General features: G+C 41.2%; 1 protein-coding gene and 1 long non-coding RNA gene across 3 annotated transcripts in view; one reads left to right on the forward strand and one right to left on the reverse strand.

The window, feature by feature from the left end:
* LOC144782133 (F-box only protein 27-like) overlaps positions 1 to 15,272 on the reverse strand; it is a 572,295-nt gene that overhangs the window by 517,588 nt on the left and 39,435 nt on the right. The window lies entirely within an intron of this gene.
* LOC144782134 (uncharacterized) overlaps positions 1 to 15,272 on the forward strand; it is a 501,576-nt gene that overhangs the window by 299,463 nt on the left and 186,841 nt on the right. The window contains exon 2 of the long non-coding RNA XR_013601111.1: positions 3,045 to 3,150. This is a non-coding gene — a long non-coding RNA (uncharacterized LOC144782134). The remainder of the gene's footprint in view (positions 1 to 3,044; positions 3,151 to 15,272) is intronic.

A 15,272-nucleotide genomic window follows, 5' to 3' on the forward strand; every position in this document is an offset into this window, starting at 1 on the left:
TTTTTTTGTAAGGACATTAGCCCTTTAAATGTTTTATTATCACTGTACACTGCAATGTTTATTGGGTCCCCTAAGATCCTGGTATGAATGGTTTATTAATTTTTTTTTAAAGGATAAGAGTCGTCCAAACATGAGTCAGGTGTTCTATTGTCGGTTTTGGCCGCAGGAAGAAAGACGCCGAGCACAGACGGACAGGGACTCATAAGGGTCATGCTGGATGCATATTGGACAGTGCATGGTTTGTTCTTATTTCCCCATGGGTAATGGTAAATTAAGTTTTATATTAAATAAGGCTTCTGCTTAAATAAACAAAGAAAGTTTGGCATAATCTTTGCCTCGGTGTCCTTAATAGAATTGAAACTTTCCTTTACGATTGCTAGGAAATTTTTCATTGTATGTTGTGATGTATAACAATGTAATATCGTGACAAACGATATTCCTACTCTCATAAAGAAAGTTACTGAGCTTGACTTTTATTAAGTTGAATGTCAGGACATGCTTGTTGGTCACACCCTATTTAGCAAGTGATCCCCAGTATTGGTTATACATATAGAACATCCTTCTTTCCTTGTGCAAACACTGCCTGGTTAAAAATAAGTGCTCTTTTAATGGGGGATATATTGGTAATGCTTTTCCCTTTTTAATTATATCCAGGAATGATTTGATAATATATAGTTTTGACAGCATTTACGGTCTAATGGTTTTCCTGCACTGCTAAGAAATTTTCTGAAATTTGACTTCGATGACACCGAACGCCATGAAGTGCAGTGGCCACACTTTTACTTAGAGAGTGGTCCCCAGCATTGTTACACTTGTGGAACAATCCCTGTTTCATGTACGCATGCTGCCGATTTTTTTTGTTAGTGCATTTTGAATGGTAGATAAATTGCCATGACAATTCAAACAAAGTGTAACTGTTCCAAGTGTGAGCGCAATAGTCATCCACATCAAAGAAAAAGAGAAAAGAAGTGGGAATAAGAGAAACCCAGGTCTAAACCTAGAGTGAGTGAGTGAATGATAAAACTAGCTAAGGGATAGCAAGGAAAATTAAGTTTAATACATAGGTTCCCTTGCCAGGTTAAAAAACCCGTAGGTCGTGTGTTACTGATAGGGCATAATGTGTCTCAGTAACTCTCGGTCAACATGTTTTGCGCCGTCTAAACGGTCTTTCAGAACCCTATATCTCACACCCTCACTCATCATACTGCTGTACCAATAAAAGATCTCCGCTAAAACGACCCTTCGGGGGACCTGTAGGGCATTGCAGCGCCGGCACGACGAGGAGCAACGCCCGATGATGAAGCATGACACCCCTCGGAATGTGTGAGGGCATCAAGAGACCAGACCTGCACTTGCCTCTAGACTGTGGGGTTTAGACCTAGGTTTCTCTTGTTCTCACTTCTTTTCTCTTTTTCTTTGATGTGGACCACAATTAGCTCCGAGTCCCCCCTCTTTCTTGTTACAGATAAATTGCCATCACACTTCCCCTTTTTAATAAAACAATCAGGCCTTTTGGTTAGTATATAGATATAACAGCACACACTGTCTGGTCCGGAGCCTGTGCCCTCGTAAGTTGGCTGCCATGCTTGTGGACACATTGACCCGACAACTCAATTGTAGTTTGGTTAATAAAACGAGTGTGGTCTTACTGGCAGTTAAGTGTTTTCACAGTTGTTCTGTTCCGTCCTGAGTTTGCGTGTTCTAAGATGGTGACTGTTTTTGAACTTGCTCGCACGACAAGGCAATACACTTTGGTGCAAATTATAAGCATGGTACTTATGAGAAATACATGGTTTCACGCATACCACTCTATAAAAACCAATTGTGATTTTTGGTTGTCATTTGCTTTGACTAGTATTCTGCATCACTGCGTAGATGTGTAAACATTCCTCTGTGGCGAACAGGGATTTCCTTTTTTTTTTTTATTTAGTATTGTTCTTAGCACAGCAAACTGCAAACAAAATCTCAATTTTACATTCAACAAATGCATTGTCCAGTAGTGAAGTCCAAGTTGTGATAACTTTCAGGAGAGATAGACTCACGACTCATAATAGTCCCGGAAGGCACCCCAGATTTTAATGCCCAGTCTTTTTTTCCTTGATCCTTTAATTGAAAATAAACTCCACTCCAAATTATATAAGCTCAACATTTTAGCACGCCATTGATGAAAGTCCTGTGGTTTTTCCTGTAGCCATTCACTAGCAATACAAAGGCGTGCAACTGTCATAGCAAAAAAAATAAAGTGCCGGTGTTGAAAAAGTGTTTCCGAATTATTGTCTTTCCGAATTTTTCCTAACAGCATCATTGCTGGAGAAATAACTACCGTAGTTTTAATCACTAAAGAGATACATTTTTCCAGATGCTCAATAAGTCCCTTTAACTTAACACAATAATAAAAGATATGTATCGCTCCGGCGTCCTCCTCACCGCAGCGAAAACATTTGCCTTGGCTCCCCACTACCCATTTCGCCATTCGCTTGGGTGTATAATATAAATCAAATAATGACTTAAAAAACTGAGCTTTCAAATTCGCAGACATAAGCCCCTCCTTCGACAAAATTAGAAGATCTTCTACATCAATCTCTGAGTCTCCTAAAGTCTCACTCCATTTCAGTTGCACTTTCTCTAAATCATCTTTCTTAGCAGAGATCAAGGATTGATAAATCACTCCAATTTTGGCTGATCTGCTAATTTCTTCAATGACTTGATGTTGAATCAATTTCCCACCCCGCCGAGTTAAATAATCCCGTATTTGAAGATATTTAAAGAAATACCATCTAGGCAGTGAGTATTCGTCCTTGATCTCTTCAAAAGATTACACATCCCATTCTTATTAACCATATGTTCTAGCGTCTTAATGCCTTTCTGCTGTCACTTATTGGACATTACATCAGAAAAAATGCCTGGTAAAATCCTGTGTGCATTAAATGGAGTATAGTATGACACTCTTGATAAATCCATATTTTTCATAAACCATTCTGGCATTTTTACCAGGCGAACAGGGATTTCCATGTATGAGCCTGACTCAACTTTGTTTCCCGCAGGTGGTGATAACTGATGTGGTTATTTAAATTCCAAGTGCACATACTGCAGTTTTCTCACTGCAATTTTTCTGCACGAAACGCCATGCGTGAGCTATCAAACTCACAGGTGAGGTTTTCCATTGTTTGCATTATTATTTTGGTACTGGTTCCATGAGCTATGCACAATACTTTCACCTTTTGGGTCACTGGTATGGGGGGCTGTGTTTTACTTCATGCCCTTGCGCCCCCTTTGTCGACAATGTCTTTAGTATGTTTGTAGTTCTTGGCATGTGGGGAGACCTAACTAACTCACAAAAGGCCTCCTGTGACAGGGGGGATAGAAGCAATTTTTTGCCGTCTTTTCCCTTTATATTTGGGGTTGGGATGGATTGTGAACAGTACACCAGGATCAGGGCTGTGGCTTAATAACAACTGCGGTGGAACACGTGGATCCATGACATTTATTGTTCATTCCCATGCTTTACGGTCAGGCACGTACCAATTTAGTTATTCCTTTCATAAAATATCCCAAGATTGTGCCCGCTTTATTATCGCCCACGTCATAAGCCGTTTTCCTTGTTTTTCAGGTCCTGGATGTTAACAAGGCCTAGTACATGCCCTATATAACAGTGTGGTATCACTTTCCGAGTGGCTTATACATACTTGTTTGTATAGGACTTCATTTTTGCATATATTCTAGCATGCGCTTACGCTTGTATCGACACTTGAATTTATGGAATTGATGTTTATTAGATTGAATTACTGTGCAATTTAATGGGCACAGTACTTATATTTTGACCAGAGCAAATGTAGAATATTAGAAAATGTTGTTGCTTGTTTGCATATTTCAAATGAATAATTTTCCAGGGTGTGTGGGGGCGGGGGGGGGGGGAGGGGGGGGGGAGATATACATTTTTAGATAAGGAATAATGTGCCTGGAATGGAACTGGATTTCATATATGTTTTAGGACCATCAAGGGTCACATCCTACATGGAATAGAAGAATTATGCAATCAGTTTCATTGACAAAGGCCAAAGAGGAATTTGAAGTCAATGAGATCTTGGTGGGGGGGGGGGGAGACCATTTCTTGGGCTGTTATATACAGAAAGAATTTTTATACAAGGTATGTAATTTTGTGTGGTTTAATAAGCAATGTAAAGGCTTTTTAATCTCTGCGATCACTTACTTTGAAGGCTTCACAGATTTTATTAAAGGAATGTGAATCTCGACCTTAACAGGGCATTTAGAAAATCGATTAGGGACCTTGGAGTCGTTTTCCTATAATAACCTCTACATGGACAGCTGGACAAATACAGTATTACATGCATTTAGAAATGACATTTTACAGTACAATTTTGATGGACAAACATGATGAATATAGTTATACATAAATTAGTAAATGACAATGTACACAATGAAGTAGTCCAATTTCAAAGGGCTTGGTTCATGTTTTTGTTCTGTATATTATTCACAGAGCACGCTCTTGTAGGTCTTGTGTTTAGAAATGTGTCAACATTTGTATATATTTTATTGATTTGTAGTCCTGAAGAAGTTCCGGATGGGAGGATGCGCGTTGGCTACAGATAATAAAAGTGTTTTAAAAAACAAGAGAAGATCATGAATAAAGAAATCAACTTTTAAAAGAAAATGATCATGAGTCTGCACTATGTGATGCAGTTGTAATTAATCTTGTTACTATGATAATTTGAATTACATATGATCAAAAACAAAATGTTGGGATGTTCAACTGTTTGAGTGCTGACTCGTTTTAAAGAGTACTACAGATACATTAAAAAGAGCACACATGAGTGCAATCATAAAAAACAGGTAATTGTTTGGTAGTTCCTTTGTGGTGCACCTGCTGCACTGTAATTTAACAACGTACTTAAACATGAATTCTGCTCTATTTCAAGCTTTATAGAAAGTATTACATATAGGTTTGGTCGGACAAGTGAGAGAACAAGCAGGAAAAATCCAGATAATTACTTGCTACATTTTCCCAGAAATGCATCTGTACTATATGACAGATTGCATTTAGGAGCCCTGGTGCCAACTTTAAACATGTTATTTTTTGCAGACTTCGTAGCTTAGCAAGCTAAGGCCAGTAATCACCAAAAAGTTCAAGGGCAAAGCTGTAGCTTCTATTGGAGGAGGTGCTCCACCACAAAGAAAGAAATTGACCTTGTATTAAAAAAGAATAGATGAAGGAAATTGTGGCGGTTGAGACCCAGAAATAACAAAAGGAAGGTTTGCATACAACTGGGAAGCGGTTTCAATAGAGTTCAGACTTAGGCCTGCTTTGCAAAGCATGTGCCGAAGAAAAGATCATTGAAGTCTTTTCTACAGGGAAGAAATTAAGTGATTGCTGCAAACAGGATTACCAGAAACACCATCTAAGTAGCAAATTTTATGAAACTACTTTGGTGCTACTGCGAAACAAAAGTGCTGCTGTCAGGCTTGGTTTTGGAGTGCACATGATGGTAACAGAAAATGCCACTGACAGATGGGCCAGATTATAAATGGATGAATGGCAAAGATCTTTGAGATTAAAAATCCTCATCATTCACGTGTTGCTGCTGAGTATGATGAACACTTTCAATATTGTCTGTTCAGGACATCCATGAACACCTAACTTTGTAGGTGAAGATACCAAGCAACTGGAGGAGCCAGAACTATGCCTTTGAGTTACTTGATGTCATCAACAGTGTGATACGACGAGAAGTTAAGCAGAACTTTACAACGCTTATATCACACATTGCTAATTGATGTAAACACATTTATTTTACACAAATGTTTATAATGTACTCCAAGTTTCGACAGGGAACATCAAAAGTGCACAAAACACATGGGTAGTGGTGTAGCTGACTACTTGCAATGCTGAGGCTATCACTACAGCTGTGAAAGATTTCTACATTGCCAATGAACTGGACCTTATGAAAATGGTCATGTTGACATCAGATGGTGCACCTGTGATGCAGCGATGGAACAACGGTGTTGTAACTCGCCTTAAACAACCCATTCTACATCTTGTCAAGCAGTATTGCGTCACTCACCGTGAAAATTTGGGAGTGGATGGTGCTCCAAAGAAGGTGTCAACGACAAAATAGACGTAGACATTTTTTAGCACTGTCTACACTGTTCTCCAGGACTCCCGGAAGGAAAGTCAAGTTGGATGAAATCACATTGGTCATTGAATATGAAGTGGTCTCCTCATGGCCACTGATGTATGTGCGGTGGCTTTCAAGGCATTTTGCAGTTGGAGCAATAATGTGCAATTATGAGGTTTTTCTTAAGCACTTTCAGCATGAGAAAGTTTATGATGAAATTAAATTAGTGCTTTCAAGAATCTTGGTTGCATCCCCCTTCGAGCACTCTGCATTTAATCCATATAGGTTTAAATATTTTACAACAAATGTTTGATAGATTTCTTCATGAATTTATTCATTAATTGCTTTGTTTCTCCTTAAATTGTGATCATTTCTTGATACACAACTTAATCGTGAGGCTTACTTAATTATCTCCAATGCATTTTGAGCATATCATGCAATTCATCATGGATTAATGTCTGCAAATCAAAATATAACGCATATTGATACAAGAGTCGATGGCAGTCAGACTCATGAGTTTTTCAATGGCACAGTACATAAAGTGATGCATATGGTAAAGATGCTCATGAGGCATGGTGTACTAGCATAATGTGCTCGAGGTGAGTTGGTGATAAGGAACTACGTGATCATAGTATATGTAGGAGAAATGGTTATCATGCAAGGTACAACAGTGATGTGAATTGTACTCACGAATACACTAGTTGGGTAATCCTCAAGTGATTTCTGAAAAATGAATAGTGACATATAATTAAACGAAAGTCCTGTGTTGGACATTTCGGAGAAATCGTATATTTGCTGTAAAGCTTAGAAAAAATACTTGCTATTAAGTTTGGGAAAAATTATTGGCATTGCGCTTGCAAAAGCAGCGCTTCACATTGGAATGCAAACTCACTTGTACGTCTGTATCGGATCGGCAGGTTTGTTCTTCAGTGCAATGTTCAGAGAGTCACTAATAACCTGGTGTTGGGCGATTCGTTCTTCAGTGCAGTATTTAGAGTGTCAGTGCACTCTCCGATAGCCGTTATTACTGTGTATGCCGCAGAGTGCTCGAAGGGGGATGCAACCAAGATTCTTGGAAGCCCTAATTTTATTTCAGTTTTAAGACGTTACAGGACGGAAACGTCACCCCAGGACCACCCAATAAGAGAAATAATTTTTTACGCAATAACCTAATAACAATTAAAAAAAACTATGGTTGTGCGCAAGCTAAAAATCTTTGAATACTGAAAGTTTATGACGACCCAGTTGCTAAATATTGTTGCAAAAACCTATCAGACTCAAACTATCATATGTCCCTTGCTATACTTCATGGAATTCTGGGTCAATTTGCATCTTCGTGCAAACTGTTCAAAATAAGGTTATTGACCACTGTTGAAGCTATACAGTATGCAAGAACAATGACTGGCCAAATTAAGGAACAGTACTTGGGTGATCACATCTTCAGCAGCACAGGAACAGATTGGATGGGTTTGTACAATGAAACAGTTTTGTCTTCTGTTTCCCTTTTTTGAGAGAAAATGCAAAAATGTTTCCTTGAAGTGGAACTGAAGGAATGGCCAAGTTTAGAATTTCAGTCAACAGCAACACAATCACAGTTTGACTTTGTGACTGAGAAAATACAAAGACGTGTTGAAAAGTATAGCAAAGTCTTGGTCTTGGGTGACTGTGAAACACCAGAAAATGTTGTTCAAGAATGGAGAGAATCTAAGTATCTGGTACAGAAAATATAAAGGCTGGGTTGTCTTTCAAGACATGATGAATTTCACTACATGCAGTGTTGCTCAATATAACGTGGCGTCTCAGCTATGCACCATTTCAAGCGTCAAGTCAGATTGAGAATGAGAATTCAGTCTTATGAACACTATCAAGTATAACTCGACAACTTCAATATTGATAAATAGATGTGCTAATAAAGGCAAAGGCTTACCTCTTGAATTGGAAAGCAGATGCTGACAGAGTATATCAACACTGGGAATATGTCAATTATCAACGAGAGAAGCAACTATGTCACACATCTAGTGATGCACTTTACATGTCTGAACCTCCCAGCTCCACCTACAGTCCATGTTTGCCTGGATGTCACAGATTTCACAACCTACCTCTCAGCAGGGACATCTGGAGGTTACACATTAGATTGTGAATTAAATTGCAATTTTGTTATTTAATTGTGTAATTCACTGTGTGTATGTGATACTGTTTAGGCTCTCAACATTTCCCTACCAATGAACAGTGTTCCAAGTTAAGAATGATCAATAAAATCTTTACATGGTACAACCTTTGGAGTCAAGTTATTTTCTAAACCTGGAGTGTACATGCCTGGCATGTGTATCTACATTTCAAAATTGTTGCAAGACCCCAATACATACAGCTACAGGTGTGGTAATGGATCTTTTTCACTCTTATTGTAAACAAAACTTTGGAGTGGTAATTGCAACAAATTTTTCTTGCTGTGCTCACATTCATGGCCGGTTTCTTGGCACACAGCCTTGGCTGCAGGGCACAGAAACCTTACACTTCCGAACACAGAAGAAAATAAATTAGAGGGAACACTGGTTGCAGGAGTCAATGTTACAGCTCTTTGTTGAGACATTTGGTGGCTGCAACTATCACCAATTCATATTGAGCAAATATCTAATTAATTAATTGCTGTGTTTTTGTGCAGGTTAAAAAGTTGCTAATGCGTTTAACATGTGGCCCATAGTAATTGATGTGATCTGGATGATACCAATTGAGGTTACTGCAACCAATTTCAGGGCAAAGCCACAGCCACTGGATCTAGCGTTCCAGAAAAATATGTAATAGGTATTTTATTAATACGTGCTGTTGTTCCAAACCAGAAAGCTAGCAACCTTCTTCTTTAAGACAAAATAAAATAAAACAAATTTGTTATCAGTCATCTCAACACAAAGCTTGTTCTAGCTCCAGAAAGACTTCTATGCACTTGTCATTCCATAGTACCGGTTATGTGATGTCACTATGTGTCAATCTCTGTAATGGTTTTCCAATCAAGAAAAAGTTGGGAATTGACTGATGACAGTAGCCCACCATTCCTAGAAACATTCTCACTTCCCTCTGTGTTGTTGGATTCATCTCAAAATAGTAGGGATACAATCTTTGGACACTTTCCTCACTCGTTTCTGAATCTGCTATACTAAATAGACAAACTTCTAACTGACAATATTGCAGTGTTGTTGGAGAAACCTCATGCCCATTATCAGCTAGATGATTCAACAATCAAATGTCATCCAATTTACAACCTTCTTTTGTTTTTGTTGCAATCATCAAATCATACTGAGTTGCAAGGTAACTCCAAAATTGTTAATTCTTTTCGAAGTACCTGGCAAAAAATTAATAGAGGTTTTGTATACCAGAGTGAGATCCTAGCCCAAACTAAGACTTTATTTTTAAATTTGAACACAAAAAGATATGGAGTATCCTCATGTAGAGGAATTGAAAACAAAATACTGAACACAAATAAATCACTGTGAACCATGTTGCAATTGCCGAAAACTAACAAAATCACTGCTGGATTTTGTACCATAGGACAACAATCTAATTCATCTTTCTCAAATCTTGAACTTTCCATTGACTTTTTGCAAGCCCAATATATGTGCAGTTACATACACTTCCCAAAACCTCTTCTAAAATGTCCTGCTGCACCACCTTTTTCAATCACGGGTGTAGTCCTCTCCTCAGCTTCACAAGAAAGCCTACCTTAGGGAATACGCTGAAACACTGCATCTTGTTGCACCTTTAATCAAGTGAAAATCTTTCCCAGTAAACTCCCAAACCTATTTACTGACTGACAAATCTCGAGGTATGTTCTCTTCTTTAAGTACTCGCAATATACTGCTTCTCACTTATTGTGATTTCAATTTAAATTCTGCATCAGGATCCTTTGTGCGATGCCACATGCGATGTCACACGCTGTGATGTCGTGGGCCATGATGTCACATTCCATTATGTCACCTGGTTACTGCCTAACTTGGTTAGTCCCCCCACTTCTTTTTTTGGGACTTGTGTCCTGTCACTATCCCAGGATTTGTGGGTTTGCTACTCAGAAGTGGAATTCTTCCATTAAAATGATTGGACCGCTGGACTTAAATCACTGTCTGGGAGAGAGAGGTACAGAAAGCACTGCTATTAGAGAGTGAAGTACAAGGGCGGAGTGTGCCAGTGTGTACTTTATATGAGCAAATCTGTGGATAATTCTGGCGGAGCGAGAGTGTGGGGCAAAAACAGGAGAAGTGATACAAGTGCTGGAGGTAAAGAATGAGACGGGCACTGCTGTTGCATCACAGGAAGTGACATCAGAGGAAGTGGCATCACAGCTATGACTTTACAAGTGTCATCAATGCATTAACAGGATACACACAAACACTCCTGATTCAGGCAGAAGTCTCAAGGTTTTGTAAGCTGAAAATAATTTAAAGTTGCCTTTTGTCGGTGTAAAGCTTCCTTTACCCAAGGATTAACAAACCAACTATACCGCCATCCTACCCCACCAAACGGTATATTCCATATGTAGCACATTTCCGTGTAGATGAGATTGCTTTAGCTGCCTGTGCTCTCCAGAGGGGAGGAGCTCTACTATGCAAAGTATGCTTACTTAGCCCTACCCAACACCAAATATGGCATCTGGTGAGCACCAGCCCTCATTTTAGGAAATTGGGGCTAATTTAGCAACATCAGACCATGACCTAAAGGAAGACAGAAATGGAAGAAAGAAGAAAGAGAAATAGGAAAACTATGCTGAAGACAGAAAATAGGATAAAAAAAAGAATAAGCAAGTGTATAGTAGTGAAAGAAAAACATTACGGTAACACTGGCATTCAGCAATAGGACCCTTGGGGCTCTGCATTTGTTTTTACAAATTACACACTGCCGCCCTATCCCCCTCCCCACCCCCAGAAGTCACCTCACATTTAGCAGCAAACATCTCTCATGTTCTTATTGTTGGTGTGAGAAGTTGGACTGGCATATGATGTCCACTATTCTAGTGGGCACCTTGCACCAGTCCAAACGGCCCTTATTGATGGTAGGTTTAGACAACCTTTATAGAAAGCTATCCTAGTGGTAGCTGTGGAGAGCAGCCTTCAGGCTAAGTCTGGAAGGAATGTAAAGCAGCTTGTTTTTTCAGTCTATAATCTCACGAATGCCCAAATGAAAGGAGAACCACACCAGGTATATATATCCAAAATATATGTATTTATTCTACACATCCCTCTAGTCTCTTTATGAGGCTAGAGGCAAAAGTACAATACAAGCACTTAAATAGCACACAGTAAAATAGCAAAGTATACGTTTTGCCCTAGGGACCTCACAAACCATATACTAAGAAAGTGGTATAAGTACCGCTGTGAACATAGAGACAAGGCCTAGGGCCCGTAGAACCGCCGGGGCAACCAGGAACCACACAAGGTAGGGACGCAGGAGACCCACGGAGGACGCGTGCAGTGTCTAAACACAGCCGTGAATCACCATTGACTTCTATGGAGAAAGTTAAAGTTACAATTTTAAGGAATAAATACACTTAGGAGAGGACTACGGTAAAACCCCTTCAGTACTGGACATTTCCAGAGTCAAGACCCATGGGAGCACCGAAGTACTCGTGTTACCTCACCCAGGGAAGCCGGGTGCATAGGTGTCTTTTCGTGTCGGGTTTCGTCATCGTTTCCTTTGGAGAGCTGCACAGAAGTGCTGCAGGCGACCAGGTGAAAAGTTTCCGGATGGATCCAAGGGTGGATCGGAGATCTGAAGAACCTGAAAGCAGAGAGGACAAAGTCTGGGTCACTAGCCAGTGACCAGGAAGGCGACAAGAAAATGCCAGCCGATGTCGGGTGATTTCAGGTGATGTAGGTGATGCTTCACTCTTCAGCCACGAGGACCAGGAGTCGACGACGACATCCAGGAGCTGGATTCTAGCTGTCCCACATCTGATGTTGAGTGCTGCAGCGTCGGTATCTGGATTAGAGCCAACAAGCCTTGGCAACAGCAACTCACGCAGCAAGGTCTGAGGGACTCACCCTTTGGAGGTGAGTCAGGGCACGTCTGGAGCCACCAGGGAAGCCCAAGAAACAAAGGATTTACCTTCGCGGGGACCCACCAGTCAACAGACTAGGGATCGGTGACATACTTTAAAGAGAGTTCATGTATACTCCATACAATGAAATACATCATATACAATGATATGGCCTCTGTCGTGAGGGGTGAGATGACCTCAGTGGTGAGGAGTGATACATACTTTTTCTTGAAGGGTCGTAAGTGGCACACAAATACGAGCCCCTTGCAGTACACTGCCGCCGACTTAGGCTGGCACTCATCCTGAACGGCTGCTATGGTCTTTCAGTACTCTGGACTTTTCCATCAAATGCCCACTTTTGGATCCTTCCCCTGGCAACCATTCGGCTACAAATACTTAAATTCCCTCTCTCCCTCCTCAGTCGGAATCCATGAGCTGGTGATGCCATTCTGAAGTACTGCCTCATCTGAATTATTTGCGTGTCCCTACTAAGGCCATTTACTTCTTGAGGAGGCTCCATTCATTTTATACACAATAGAGGGGACACAGGCATTTTAAGATCGAGGTCTAGCATACATGCAGTGAAACATATAGGTCTAACAGAAGGTTATGCAGTTCCTACAGATTAGGAAGGCTGAAGGCCAGGTAAGTTAAGTTAAGGACTAGGAAGGCGGGGTGTGCTTCAGTAAGTAGCAAGGGCTCTCACACACCCGAGAGGTGTCATGCTTCATTATAGGGCAGCTCCTCGTCGGGCTAACACCTGCAATGCCCAATGGGCCCTGCAGGGGGGCTCTTTGCCAGAGGTCTTCTGGATTGTCAGCCGGAGGCCCTGTGTGAATGGGTGGTGGGGCAGACATGTGGTGAGTAGAGTGGGTGCTGTGTGCGTGTTAAAAATAGCTAGGAGTGTCCACTGGAACCTTTAATAGCTGAACACTGATGCTATGGCTAAAACAGACTGAAAAGTTATGGCTGGCTAGGAGAATTAAACTTGCTACAGCTCGATGTGTGTGACGGAGGGTGAAGGTGGTTAAAAGGTCGACATGTTTCATGCCTATTATCTTCTAAATGATGAGTGGCGTTTCATAAGGACCAGCGAAAGAGACCTCATCTACTCTGAATGCAAGGTGGGGTCAAAAAGGGCATCTTAAAGTGCACCATCCCTGTATCACGAATTCAAAGGTAATCCGGGAGGGGGATAAGAGGAATTTGTCCTAGCGAACCTGGAAAGGAAGGGGGGGAGCAAAGGCAGAGATAAGGTGACCAAGTTGTTGAAGGGTACAGTAAACTGTGGTGCAATACACACACGTGTCCGGACCATTAAAACCAGCAGGCAACAATCCATGGTGGCCACCAGTGTTGGCTGACTCACCTAGTGAAAATGACTGAAAAGTGAGCTAAAATAATGTGTGTTACATACCTGTTACTCGTATTCTTCTGGGTATATGTACTAGTAAAGAGGAACAAAAGGGTGCAACCTGTTGGGGATGCTAGATCATTAATGCCACAACAGTGTCCCCAGGGCCAAGCTAACTGAGAAGGGGAAGGAGAACTCACCTCTGGGGGGAGGGGATGCGGGGCATCGACCTGGACGTTCCTGGCAATTGCAACACTGACGGGAGGGAGTTACCTGTGGGAAGGTAGAGCCCAGAGATAAAAATGGTAAAGGTGTCTCAGAAGGTTTGTCCCAGAAAAGACAATGGCCCAAAAGTGGGTATTGCAATGTTTTTATAACGCAGTATAGTGCCACAGATGTTGCTGCGTTATATGAGGTGACAACATTAACGAATATGTTGTCCCCGAGGTAGCTGTGCTATGTCCAAGGGCCGAGTAGGTCAAACGGGACGTGCCAAAGAGAGCACCAATATCGGTGTGGTAATGGAGAGGTGGATCAATGTCATGGTGTAAAGTCATAGAATTGGCGCACAAGAAAGATATTGTTGTATCAAGGTACATGTGCTTCTCATATGCGAGAGATGTCTGGTGGTGGAGGGGGAGGTAATGAGGTGCGGTGAGAGTATACACCCCAAGGTGTGGAGGTAGTTGTTCAATAAGGAGTCCCCATCACTGCTCGTTAGGGTGACCAACCGTCCGTAAATTTCACGGACCATCCGTAATTTAGATCTCACGTCCGTACTCCGTGACGATCCCTTTTACGGACGCCTTTTGTCCATAATTTTGGGCATTGGGGAACATTACTGTTCGCTGCCAGAAGCCTCAGCTCCCTGATGGGGCAACCTCGCACTCCTCTGAGCACAAGAGCAGCCCCACCTTGCCCATTGTCATTCTGTCTGTGGCTGACTGCCGGTTTAGACGCTTATGCACGTGTTGGGACCCCTCCTGCCTCGGTCTAAGGCAGGAAATTCAGTCAGGTGGAAGATATGTGCAAAAATGCCCCATACTGCTAGGTGAGAATCCAGTTCATGAAAAGAAGCTGGTGAAACAAGTTTAAACAAGCATTTGCAATGCAATAGGTCTCGCATTTACGTGAGTTTTACCTATTGGCATTGTAAATGACAATGACTTATTTATGTTTTCGTTTTTAAAATGTAAATAAAAGGCATTGTCATTTACAATGCCAATAGCTTAAACTTGCGGAAATGCGAGACCTATTGCATTGCAAATGCTTGTTTAACAATAGTGCCTTGTCCTTTAAGCCTTTCTGAAATGCAGACTTTTGAACATGTTTTTAACCCCTTAAGTGCTGCCGTCGGCCAACGGTCGTCACGGGCACTACCTCCCCAGTGCTGCGTGCGACCGCTGGACGTCCAGTTCAGCACCGGATAATGGACAGCGCAGCACTGGGGAGGTTTGTTTACTAGCTCCCAAGTGGTTAAGGTGAATACCTTGCCTGCCTGAGGCATATTTTGTTCTTAGGGAAGTGACTTTTAGTTAACTATACGAGTTGTTAAAAAGAAATGTACCTTTATAGCAGAGATGTGTAATTCTACGTTGTACTGCTTACTTAAAGGCTTAATATTGAAGTTTAAAATGATGTTATATTGCAATAAAAAGAACATTTTCTATAAAGTGATATCAAGCGTTTTTATGACCTTTGTCATTGGGGAAGGGGGAATATGTTAAGGTACACAATCCCACTTGCTGTGTGCAATTCCGGGGGG

This window comes from Lissotriton helveticus, chromosome 9 (genome assembly GCF_964261635.1).
Source record: "Lissotriton helveticus chromosome 9, aLisHel1.1, whole genome shotgun sequence".
NCBI classification, from domain to species: domain Eukaryota; kingdom Metazoa; phylum Chordata; class Amphibia; order Caudata; family Salamandridae; genus Lissotriton; species Lissotriton helveticus.